We start from the raw sequence: 12,831 nt of genomic DNA, 5'->3' as shown, positions 1-12,831 counted from the left end.
GCTGCAGCCCGTGGAGAGGAGCCCACGCAGGAGCAGGGGGTCTGGGGGGAGCTGCCGCCCGTGGGGGACCCGTGCTGGAGCAGTTTGCTCCTGGGGGATGGACCCCGTGGGACGGAGCCGTGTGGGAGCAGTTCCTGAAGAGCTGCTGCCTGTGGGCAGCCCCCGCAGGCTCAGTTCGGGAAGGACGGCATCCCGTGGGAGGGACCCCATGGAGCAGGGGCACAGAGGGACCGTGAGGGAGCAGCGGAGATGAAGCGTCAAGGACTAATCACAACCCATATCCCCATGCCCCTGTGCCACTCAGGGGTAGGAGGGAGGAGGTAAAGGAGTATGGAAAGGGTATGTTTGGTTTGGTTTTGATTTCTCACTGCTCTGGTGTGCTTGAAACAGGCAATAAATTATATTAATCTCCCTATGTTGAGCCTGTTTTGCCCATGATGATAATTGGTGAGTGATCTCCCTGTCATTATCTCAACCCTTGACCCCTTTTTCATCATATTTTTCCCCCTGTTCCTTTGACAAGTGGGAGTGAGGGAGCAAATTGGTGGAGTTTAGCTAGCCATCAGTGTAAAACCACCATAAGTGTAAGTGAATGCAATAAAATTCTGTGCAGGAAACAGGCTGGCTACCTCAGTATTTGCATTTAGACCTAAAGGCTTAAAGAACAGGGAGAGATTTTTATCCTATTTATACATGATTATATTCTATACCACAAATCAGCCTATGAAGCACGTATTCAGCCTATAATGAGCACACTATGAAACAACAGTACCTCTTCCCATGGTTACCTGAGTTTGTATTCACCATCTTACTTTGTTTTATGAATATAGTCATTAGGCTTTTGTAGGCAATCACCAAACAAGCAACCTCACAGACACATGCAAGCACTAAATTCAATTCAATTCACCTGTGTTTTTTGTTAATCGACTGGCTAACACGAAATGTATCCCCTAAGACCAGCCACCTCCTGCAACTGAACGCCATGTCAGGGAGTACTCTCTCTTCTGAAGATGTTCATCACTAATAAGTCCCAGGTTTCTTCCTTGCATAAGCCAATTTCCCATTCCACATTGCAATTATGTAAATGAAGGTGAAGTTCCCAATCACTCCCATTGTCCCATTGGCTCCTCTCAGCTCATAGTTAAAAAGATGAACAACATCAAATAACTTTCATTTCAGGCTAGGGAAAGATTAAAAACAAAAAAAAAAAAAAAAGAAAAGAAAAGACTTTTTTAAGGATTTTTGTCTTTATCCCCCAAGGGGAAAAATGGATGAAAACCCACCTCCAGATTTTATCATTCAAAGAGTTTACTTCATTGTCCTCGGTCACTGAATTTCTCTTTACAGCTAACTGCTACCAAAACCAGGCACAGTGTAACGTAAAATGGAACAACATTCTTAATTAAATCTGTCTGATGTGACATGAAAGCCTCCAACACTGTTGAAATTGCTTGGAGGCAATCTATCACATGAACATTTTTATGCCCGTCACCACATCTTCACAGTATGAGTTCTTCACTTTCTTTGTTATCATGCATGATCTTGATTGTGGAGGTTGCTTATATCCATTTTACAGGTCGGAAGCTGAGGCAGAGGTTGACTTGGGCCTGTCTCATCAATATTCAATATAAGCCAATAAAAAATCATGCCCTTGAGGGACTTTGAAGATAAGTGTCTTGCCTAACATTGGAGAGGAAGCCTGTTGCAGAGTAGGAGATTGAAGCCAGATCTCACAGTCCAGCAACAGTCTAGACTCCCTGTCCTCTTCCTCTCTTCCTAATACTGTAGAAACGTCTATTACTGGAAATCAAAACACACAATAATTTGCAGTTTAATTTGGTTTCATTAAAACCTAAAACCCAATTCACAATAAACAGCCTTCCTATTACAATCCACAAACCAGAGAAATTCATTATAGAAGTCTAAAACTCTGCTTCTGTTTCCTGCCTGCAACACCAACATGACAGCACATGGTAATTCCTTGGATCCTGCCAGAGGTCTTTTGCAGTCTCTTCTAATCTAAATCTTGAGACTCTGAGCTCTGGTGAGTGTATTTTCAATCAAATATTATTATGGCTAGTACCACAGAGATCCTTATTGTGTTATTTGTACAAGAAGAGATTTTTCATCCCCCACAAATGTAATACCTACTTTATTAGTGGTCGATTGGAGTTATTATGGTACTTCCCTCTACTTAAAAGGGGGGAAATTAAACCTTGGTATTTCTGAGCAGAAGAAAATACTTGCCATGGTGACAAATCCCAACTTCCACATGTTTCTTAAAACAGAGACTACTGATAAGACTCCTCAGATCAACATCATACCAGTACCATCACTCAGTTACACATACTCACCTTGAATAAAATTTTAGTGTGAGATCTGTCATGTCCCATTTTAGTCACAGAAAAAAACAGGCAACTAATGTAAGTTGATTTTTTTTTTTTTTTGGTAACACATAGAAAGAAAGAAACATCTAATAGAAAATCACTGTAACCTAAAATCCATCCTTTAAGTATGTGGAATGAAGGAAGCCCTCCCAATGTAACCTACGCAGAAAGCTTGCATTATCATTTTATGGTACTCAATGTAGCTTTAAGACTACTCAGGTCTGCAATTGTTTCTAAGATTTTGTGAGAAGCTCCCTTTCCTCCTCCTGAGGTTGCAAGTTCAAGTCCAAAGTCAAGACCTGGAGACACCGATGCAAGAGAGAGTTGAACCCTACCAAGTGTAAACTATAGACATATGTGCTAAACATAAATCCAGAGCAAAGTGATATTACTCTTACAAACTCTAGTTGAAGTGTAAGATGAGAGACAACAGATGGACAGACATAAACAGATAAAGCCAGGAAATAATGAGACCATATTAGTTACCATGACTGGAAGTACACTTAGCACAACACTAGGCTGGCCTTTCATTAAGCCTGAGCCTTGACCAGAGCACCATTACTGCTGGAAAATTTTATAGTATTCAGAGGGAAGAGAAGACAATCAGGAGGAGTTACATAAAAAAAAAAAAAAAAATAACTCAGTATTTTCAATTACTTCCGCAGATATTTGACCTTCTGTTTTCAGGCTCCTTGCAGACAAAACATAACTTTTTTTGCCTACACCTCTGTGGGGTTTTGAGGACTTTTTGGTGGAAACTGTGAGAAAAACTTGGCATGATACCAACAACTGCACAACAGTTGGTGCAAATACCCCTAAGGTAACAGACAGCAAACTTCCACCAGAGCATGAGGCAGGATGAATAACGTAGAGTGTGATGACAAAGAAACATTTAGCACGAGGACACTGCTCTCAGGAGGTAAGGTGGTTTAAAGAAGATGTACTAGGTCACGGAAGTGTATCAGGTCAAAGCTAGGGTAGAGATCTTCAGCAGGGTTTGGGGCTTTATGGTACAGGCGTAAGCTCTTTACCTCATGAGGACTTGAGTTAATTCACAATAACGAGGCATGTTGATTAGCACAGAAGGAAAGCACTACATAGAAGTGCCAAGACCTAGTAATTAATAAACAAATACTAAAAATCATTAAGCTGTGTATTTGAGCTGTTTACATTAAATTAGTTCTTTTCGCCCACATTTTCAGTTGGTTTGCTGTTTCTCCTGAGCACATTAATATGCATCTTCCCAGATCTCTGTATACATGACAGCCATTTAGCTTATGTTTCCCAGAAAGTGAAAGAACACTGCCTTAAAACAGTAAGATTTCATCTAAGAATAGCCCTGAGTTGAAGAAGACATTAAAGAGAAAGTTCCCACTGAGAAAGTATCTGGCTGGATACGTTATCCTACCCAGGCACTGCGCACAAGGGACACAGCTAAGCTGGGGAGAAAAACACTTTTTGCTGTTTGCAGCTTAAATCTCCTTCCCTCAGAACAGCCCTTAACTGCACACTTGTCTCAGCTGGTCTCTGTTTCGTATTCCCAATGAATAATGCATCTACAGTGCCCCTGCAGCCTCGAGCTTTGATGGCCAGAGGGTCACGGAGCAAGGGAAACCGTGCAGTCTCCTGGGACAGAGTGGCAGCCTGAGGTCTGAGGAAGCTCTGCATTCAGGTCTAAGCTCAGCCCATGATTCGCCTCCTGGATCTGGAGGTAGAGGCATCCATCAACACCCACAAGGCGCCAGCCACTGAGAGGAGTCTCCTATGTTGGAGTTCAGGTGAACTGACAGTATTTGTGACCTGCATATAAAGGAAGAAGCTTCATACTTTCCTTCACGCATAATAAAAGAACGGGTACTAGGCACCCCTAACCCCGTTACTGTGCCACCTTCCCTGGAGTGCTTAGGGCTAGCACCTTCCACCAAACTAACCCTTGTTTCTGGCCGTGAGCCAGCAGCTGTACTTAGATTGTGAAAAGCAGAAGCTGGTAAAAGCACTGCTGAAGATTTTCCAAATGCATATTAGTTATTTCTGGCAAGTTAATGCGTAGAGGTGGGGGAGAAATATTTTCATAAGCAGAATTATTCTCCTAATTTTGGACATGATACAGCAGCTATGATGATGTTGAAGCGCACTTCCATTTAGGACATGAGCCATATTCAAAAAACTCCCACCTAGAAAAGTGTCAGTGGTTTTAATTATATTAACAGACACCCAGATTACTGTTATTATTTCAACTCATTACACGGTGCGTGGTAGAAATAGTAGGTCAAACATTTCCCTCTTTGGATCCACTGTATTACTCTCTAAAATGTGAAACAACCATAACAAGTTTCAAGACCATAAATAATTTTCTGCTCTCCTACACTGTCACATATCCAAGAATATGAAAGCTCTTTATATTAAGTAATTAAGTTTCACAATGGCCTTATGATACAATTAACCCCATTACACATATGGGGAAACTAAAACAGGCTGATTGCTCAAGATCATCGCTAGGAAAAAGAGCTCATAGGAAATCATAGGAATTAAGGACCAGTGAATCCTTCTGGGTCCTCAAACTTTCCAGTTATCATATGCCACACAGGCATATTTATAACTTCATCAAAGCCCCCTGTTAAAAAACATGTAAGGGTTTCTGCTTCCGTTAAGCTCTGTCCTGAAGTTTTTGCTTCTGGTACTCACTGTCTTGAATTCTGATACATTGGTTTCTATCCCCTTGTGCCATAGTTTCATTTTCTTTATTTGTTTAACCACAAGAAACATCAGTAACACAAGGATATCCTCTACAGTGTACTTTCAAAGGAGCTTCTTTATAAAAGCAACAAATGCTAAAATAAATTTCTTTGATCTAAATAACAACCTGAATGATGCAATTTCACGAGTGTTTCTACTAACATAATGAGAAAGCTTTATTCTTATTCTTAAGGGAGATTGCGTTTATTGCCTAGATTCTTTTTTTTCTATATCAGCTTTTGACACTAATATCTGATGCCTATTAGGTAATGTGAAATAATGTGCAATATCTTTTCTTTCTTCTCTTTAAGAAGAAGAAAAAAAAAAAAAGTTACAATGCTATCCCTCAGTCATATGCCGTTTTTCGTATGTTTTCCTTTGCTACTCAAATGTCATTCGCAGCATTTATAAAACACTTTTGCGAAACAGATCTCTCAAAGTTATAGTCTGCAGTACTAGACTGTAGAAGTATGGCCTCCATTGGCTGCAGACCAACTTTATCACTTTCTCCCCTGACAAAGATGCAGCAAGTTGACTACTCTGCTGATCTACCCTCTTTACATGCAGTCCTCGGAGGCATATTTAAATGTGCAATTTCAGGGTGTTTCTGATCTTGTGAGCGAAGGGTGTTGTGGTAGCACATATAACTTATATGCACTATAACTTCACCCACACATATGCAAGGGGAAGACTAAGCTACGCAGTATCTGCCATAGAAGGTGACCTTTTACAGCCTGTCTGTGAAAGCCAAGTATGTAATTTTGAACCTTGCTGGTTTCTGTAGAATGCACGTTATTGCACCATCTATTTTTATGCCACCAGCTCTATAATTTAAAATCAAGGTGAAATCAGAAGTTTTCTTAAGATTGATCCCCAATCTAGCAAACCTCTAAGCAGGTGCTCATCTGACAAACAAGCAGGATCCATTTATAGCAACAGGACTGTTTTCAAGCTTCAAGTCACAAACCAGCATTTTGCTATGCAGAATTTTACAGCAGCCATCAGAAAAGGTGTCTGCTCTTAACTGATCAGGAGATCAGGTCATACTCAGGGTCTCCATATAATGTCGGATGAAGTTGTTTGTACTGTGATGCTGGCAAGGGACATGGACGAGGACCCAAATTTACATTAGAAAAGAAAACACAAAATAAAAAGGTGGGGTGTGTGTGGCATTTTTATTTCTTTGTTTGTTTTCTCCCAAATAGCTTGCAGCTCTTTGAGCCATCAGGTTTAATATCCCACTTTAAGTGCTTCCTAACCATTCAGGCAGGTGGAAAGAACGCAAACTGTTCCACATTCGGGATGCATGTTGCTTCTCATCTTCCTGAACGGTGTGAAAGTTTTGTATGAAATCCAACACAAGAAGTGTATTTGAGTAACTTCTGCACGTAGAAATCTACAGGAAAGGAAGTGTTGGGTTCCAGCATTACCTGCAGGCTCTGACTGTGGTGTCACACCAGCAGGGAATGCAAGTCTAAAGAAGGAAGAAGAAGGTTGGAATCATTCTCCTATTCTTCAATATGTTATACAGAACTCAGGTCACATTTTTCTCAGCCCTCTGTTTCTTCCACAGTGTGCTGTATTTTCTCTGGACTCCATCTCAAGTATTTTTCATGGAGAGAAAAAGATCAGGCCTCGTAGGCAGCAATTAGAGGATTCAATGCTGCTGTTCAAACCAGGCTTGCTCTCCATGCAAACAGATGCTGGCAAAATCTAAAGCAAAACTGGGGATTTCCCACTGGGACGTGTGGTTCAATGCCAGGACTTGTCAGTGTATCATCAGCATCGCTGTAGAAGGTTGCTAGGCACTGCTGGACAGGCTGCCTACAGGATGTCTCAAAGGTCCTGCCACAGATGGGATATTGAGAGATATGAGAGCTCCTACACAAGGAGACCTTTCTTTAAGGGCAGTGCACACATCATCAGTGAGAAAGTGATTTGACACCAGGCAGGGTTTTATACCATCGCACACATCCCTTCTGTGCAATTTAAGCATCAAAATGAAATCTAGGGACTTAAAGGGTAATCTCAGCCCAGGAAAAGTGCTTATGCTTAAATGGACCAATTTATTTACTGACTTATTTCTTCTCACAGTTAATGGATAAATAAAGTAGCTGTACAAAGAAAATTGGAATAGCTGTATTCAAGCCAATGCTCTTTGTTCATGCTGGTAACAACACTTCCTACTTGCCTGTATCTGATCTTTTTGCCTTCTTTCAGCAATAAGGAGAACGTGGGGAAGGTGAAGACTAACTAAAACCACAAGAGAAGGAGACATCAAATTTCTCTGATTACAGCTGCTAAAAAGGCAATGGGTGCTCCACTTCTTTCTAGTATGAAGTTATTCAGAGAAAGCAGGCCGACCCATTCTTTCAAGTGGAAAAAAAAAATCCTCTCTTAAAAATTGGCCCTGGACATCTTTCTACAAAGACATGCCACAGTTCAAACGCCAGAGCTGTGCTTTGTGCACAAAGCACTTGCTGAGGTTCTGTGGCTAAGGTTCAGAGGGTATCAGACTAGCTATAAAAATGGTCCTTTCTGGACCAAAAGAAGCAATGAACAAATCTCCCAGAACATTTGCCTCTCATCATGACACCATTACCTTGCCTGGGACATAAATTTTCTGCTGATGGAAGATTTAGCAGGTCATTTTGAATCACTCCCTAAAGGGTATAGCTTTCTAGCTATCTGGATTCCTGTTTATCTTACACACTTAGAAAGTTATTGTCATATATATAATTATATCTTTGAAGTAACACCATCATTTTACAGATAAGACAGAGCCAAGGACACACAGGTTGTTCTGTCTATGTCCCCTGTTTCAATCCGTAGGCCACAAGATTTTTCAGAGCACTCCCTGCCAGTGTTATCAATGCGAAATTAAACTAGCCAGAGTTCCTTGGCCAGAACAGTAAATTAAGCATATACGTCTGAAAGGCCCATGAGTACAATTGAATGCACAGAAAATTCTCTCATTTTTCTAATTTATGATCACATCTAATACATAATGCTAAGCTTCGGGGCTACTGACCACAGAGCAATGTCCTAGAGAACTGTTAATAGCACAGAATGCTTTGCTGAACCTTGAATTCAGCTCCTGGTTCATCTAAATTCAAGCCTGCCTACTATTTCCCAGTATATTTTTTGTCCATCTATGACATTTATGGTGAAAATATAATTATTATTTTTATCTTGCAAAATATAAATAAACAAACCACCGTTAACACAATTTCAATTAAATACTGTGACACTGCAGAAGGAAAATGTGAATTCATTTTTTAGATCATTGCCTTTGTGCTTAATTGTTTTCACAGGGCAGCCATTTCAGTATTGCCCAGGGACAATTCTTGCTGAACAAACTGGAACCAGTTATACAGACAAGTTAAGATTTTTATTTATTTATTTAATTGGTGGTGCCACAATAAGGTCCAATGAAAAGAAAAAGGAAGGTAGAAGAAAGATGATCTCACATTGGAGTCTTATCATTTTCCTTTTTTTTTTTTTTTTTTTTTTTAGCTTCAGACATTATGTTGAAGTGTTATGCAAAATCCTGACTCAAAGTATCATTTTTGATTATTTGCTGGGATAGACATGGGCACCATTTGCTCCCTCTGTTGCCTGACTCACCTTTGCTGATTTTTATTATTACTTCTTAATTTGCATATATACGTGCAGGCACATAGTGCAATCACAGCCCTTTTGTGCCAAGGCTTGTACAAACACAATGGATATGTCTCTCTCTGCAGAAGTTCCTCGACTTCTTTTATAGTAAATGGAAAGACATAGGTGTGATTCAACTCATCTTAAAATAGATATGTTAAATCAGTCCCTCAAATTACTTATTTCTCTTCTTTGACTATAAAGGGAGCCTGGCTGATTAGCTTAGGTGGAGATGCTCACAGCATAGATATCAGCAGTTAGATAAGATGATTCTTACCCTTAGTCACAGGTTCCCAGGGCCGCCTCCATCTCACAGCCATAACTCAAGTTACAGATGATTTATTGCCTGCCCTTAAAATACAACCTAGCACATCATTATAAAATAAGTATTTCGTGAAAGTATAGAAAACTTGGTAAAGTAAGGTTTCTTCAGAGGCTTATTCATAAATCGTGCAAGATAGCCTCACGGGAACAACCACTATTATCTGTAAATGCTGAGTATATACATATGTTTCAACTAATGAATATCTACTTCTTATATAAAACCTATCATCTGTAGATCTAAAGATATTTTACAGAGGTCAACACTACCACTTCTGTTCAGTAGATGAGGCAGAGAGGTGAGAAGAGGCTTGCCAACTGTAGTGCCACAAATGGGCTCCATCCAGTTGCTCCAGAACACAAGTCTAATACTTTATCCCTCAAATCCTAACTCTGACGATCCACTGTGTCCTATAATCACTGGGACATCCTGATACTCCCAAGAAGCCATTGCTCCCTGCAGCACATCTGTAATGATTTGCTGAGCAGAACAGCGAGACATATTCCACCATCCAAAAATGTTTTTAAAGAAAGGTTTACAAGTGCTTGTGGTCCCCATGCAAAAATACAATCACATCTTCCTGAAAGTGTTCCTACTAGTCCCATTTAATCCCTACTAATTCAGACCCTAAAATCTTGAGGCTCAGATGCCTGGTCAAGTCTGAGATTTATTGGTAACTCATTGCTCATTGGGTAGAAAAACCTTCAATCTGGAATTACCTGCTAAATCTGAATTTAAAACATATGAGAGACTGAGGTGACAGTCTCATGATTGCCCAGCTCATTACTAGGGTAACATAGTCCCTCTAACACACATGGCTGCAGACGCAGCTCCTTCACGTAACCCCTCACTCTTCAGCCCCTTGGACATATGCAAGATCCTCCCTTAACTGGTGATTCATAGCCTTTCCCAAAGGTGTCTACTCCCTTTTATCTGTAAGTTGAACTAGTGAAAAACAACTCAGTCGTGACATCTGCCCATTTCTTAACCAACATAAATCCAGCCCGGTGGCATCTTCTGCAGAAGTTTCTAGTATTTCTGTAGCCCTCTGTTCAGTACATTGTATTCCCTTGGATACATCTTATCTAGAGGGAATATGAGGTTATTACAGCTGTCAGTTTAACATGATAGTGTCCCACATTCAAAATGAAATCAAGAGATGAAGGACAAACTTTCTGTTCTATCTATTATTTCTCCAGAAAGACAATATACCCTTTACTTAATACTAGCAATAACTCTGCTTTCAGGTACTTGAAGCTTACAGGAATTTATAGCTCCCAGGAACTGTGAAGCCAAACCCATTCGGTTTTTGGCTCTGATGACAGACTTGAAGGAGTTTTGCTGGTAAAACAAGTTTGTTTCCCACATAGGATTCCAGCTACATTTTATGATTTTTTTTTTCCTGTGATTTATATAAAAAATTTATGTGATAGTTTGTAAAAGAGGGTTGTTAAGATTGTCATGATTTGTCACAAGTTATCCATTTTTTAATATTATTTCTCCTTCTTGGCAATTGGTGAACAGGAAATATTGGATCTTACTGCAGATTTTCAGCTGTGATGGGGCTATTTAGTTAGCGCATTTTGACATCCTAGTTTCAGAAGTACTTTCCTACAGAAACTATAGTGTTTCAGGTTGGGGAAAAAAAAAAAAAAAAAGATGGAATCAATCCAAATAACCACCATTTCTGAAAATTCAGGCTCTGAAGACAAACATCTATATCATTTTACAAGCCCATACCTAAAAACAGACAAAAATCCACATATCCCTGGAATGAACCTGCCACTGAACCTGCCACTTTCATCTGCATGTACTAAGTTGCACATCTACATTTTAGCTTTGAGAACTCTACTACTGAAGCTTGAAAATAAATCTTCTTAAGCAGAGGAATACATGCAGACCCTCAGTTTTTATAATTAAGCTAAAATAAGCTATATTTGAAAGTGCCGAGACAACATTTTTCAGGCAGAAACCTTTCCAACGCATCATCATTTTCCTATTTAAATGTTTGAAGAGACTTCTTATAGTTTTAAAATAATATATTTAGCATATTTATATTTAGAATAAATGCAGATGTTATATTTAGATTAAATCATTTCTAAAGGAGACACCATTATTTTTAAATTGCTTGATCAAAAAGTTCAGAATGTTTTCTCCCTCAATGTGACTTTTGATTAAAGCTGCATATTTCTAAGATGAATCTTTTATCTTAACCTTACCTTTTGACACTTCCAATTAGCCTCATGGAAAGAATTACATAAAACTGCCTCTCTGCCAATACATAGATTCAGTGAGGATAAAAAGAAGATACCCTATTAATTTCCTTTTATGAAAGATCCTAATATAAATGCAGTTTCTTATGACCGTATTGCTCTATAAACCAAGGTTCATTTCTCAGACTTGTTGAAATGTGAGAAGATAGGTAGCACTTTGCATCAATGCAAAGTTTGTTGTTGCTTTCTTAAATACACAAACAAAATCTATGTTGTTCTTTGTTGTTGTTGTTTTGTATTGTTTCATTGTTGTTTTCAAACTCATTGTCAGTTCCTTAAGAGCCCTGTTCAGTTACAGGATTCACTTCTGAAAATGACTTTGAGCTTCAGAAACTTAGGTGAACAAATATTTCTTTGCTGTGTCACCTAACTGTGTAGCTGACATTCCACATATTTATTTGAAATACTAATTCAGACGAGAAAATCCCCCAAATAAAGCAAAGGACATCACAATAAGACACCAAAAGGACATTTTTTTCTTCAGTGCACAGCAGGAGGAAACAGTTGTCTGGATGCAACTATCTACTGAATTACTGAAAATGACTATTCAGCATTTAGGGCGTTAGTGGATGTTGAAGGACTTGCACAGTCGAACTGTACATTAGACTGAAAGCAGCAAGGGTCACTGTGTGGGGAAATCAGAGACATGTAAGTAAACACGTAAGGACCTCTGAAGGTCCTGCCTCCAGAGCAGTAGGTCTGAAAACCCCCATGGATCATTTAACAATAAAACTGAAGGACATTGTTGGCCTTAAGCAGCAAACATGGTGTGGAGGCTCTCTCTGCATCTGAACAATTGATTTCTGTTCCTACCAGACCTTCACGTTGCCACTGATGATGAAATTTTGTTGTCTCGGACTCACTGCCCAGGGAGAGAGCCCCATGGCATGCATTGGTGCTTACAAGCCCTTCCCAGTTCTGGATTTTTCACTTTGGTTTATTCCTCTTCATCTTTTTTCCATGTTCGGATTAACTCTATTCCCATATTGTGGAGTATCACTGAATTCTGTTCGATCATTGGTATACCAATTCATAAAATTTCTGACTGTCTTTTATGGTCTCACTGGTAATAAGGGTTTCTAAAATAAATCATCACAAAGTCATTCCTCTCACAACAAGGTCTCCTCTAGGTAAAAATTTGTATCTGTCAGATATGTTTTATTTTACATATAAAATACATTTTTATTTTCAGATTACTTTAACAAGCCTTGAAAACAAAACCATGTATTGGCTAAAATATGAATGTCTCCCCCCTTTTCTCATGCTTCAAAAGCAGTAAGCTTATCTTCACTTAATGGAGGCAAAAATTACCTTTCAAAAAGTTATTGAAACTAATGACTGCAATTTCATACTATTCCACAAGTCATGGTGCTGTTTCTTCTTGCTCTAATGAGCAACTAACTGCAAATGCTTGTTATGACTGCATTAAGAAGCAGTTTACAAGAAAAGATTT

The 12,831-nt window shown here is 39.3% G+C and overlaps 1 protein-coding gene across 12 annotated transcripts in view; it reads right to left on the bottom strand.

The window, feature by feature from the left end:
• FAM135B (family with sequence similarity 135 member B) overlaps nucleotides 1-12,831 on the bottom strand; it is a 284,433-nt gene that overhangs the window by 115,010 nt on the left and 156,592 nt on the right. The gene's annotated exons all lie outside the window — the stretch shown is intronic.

The sequence above is a fragment of the Anser anser genome (genome assembly GCF_964211835.1).
Source record: "Anser anser genome assembly, chromosome: 2".
NCBI lineage: Eukaryota > Metazoa > Chordata > Aves > Anseriformes > Anatidae > Anser > Anser anser.
This window is presented reverse-complemented; position numbering and strand designations above follow the sequence as displayed.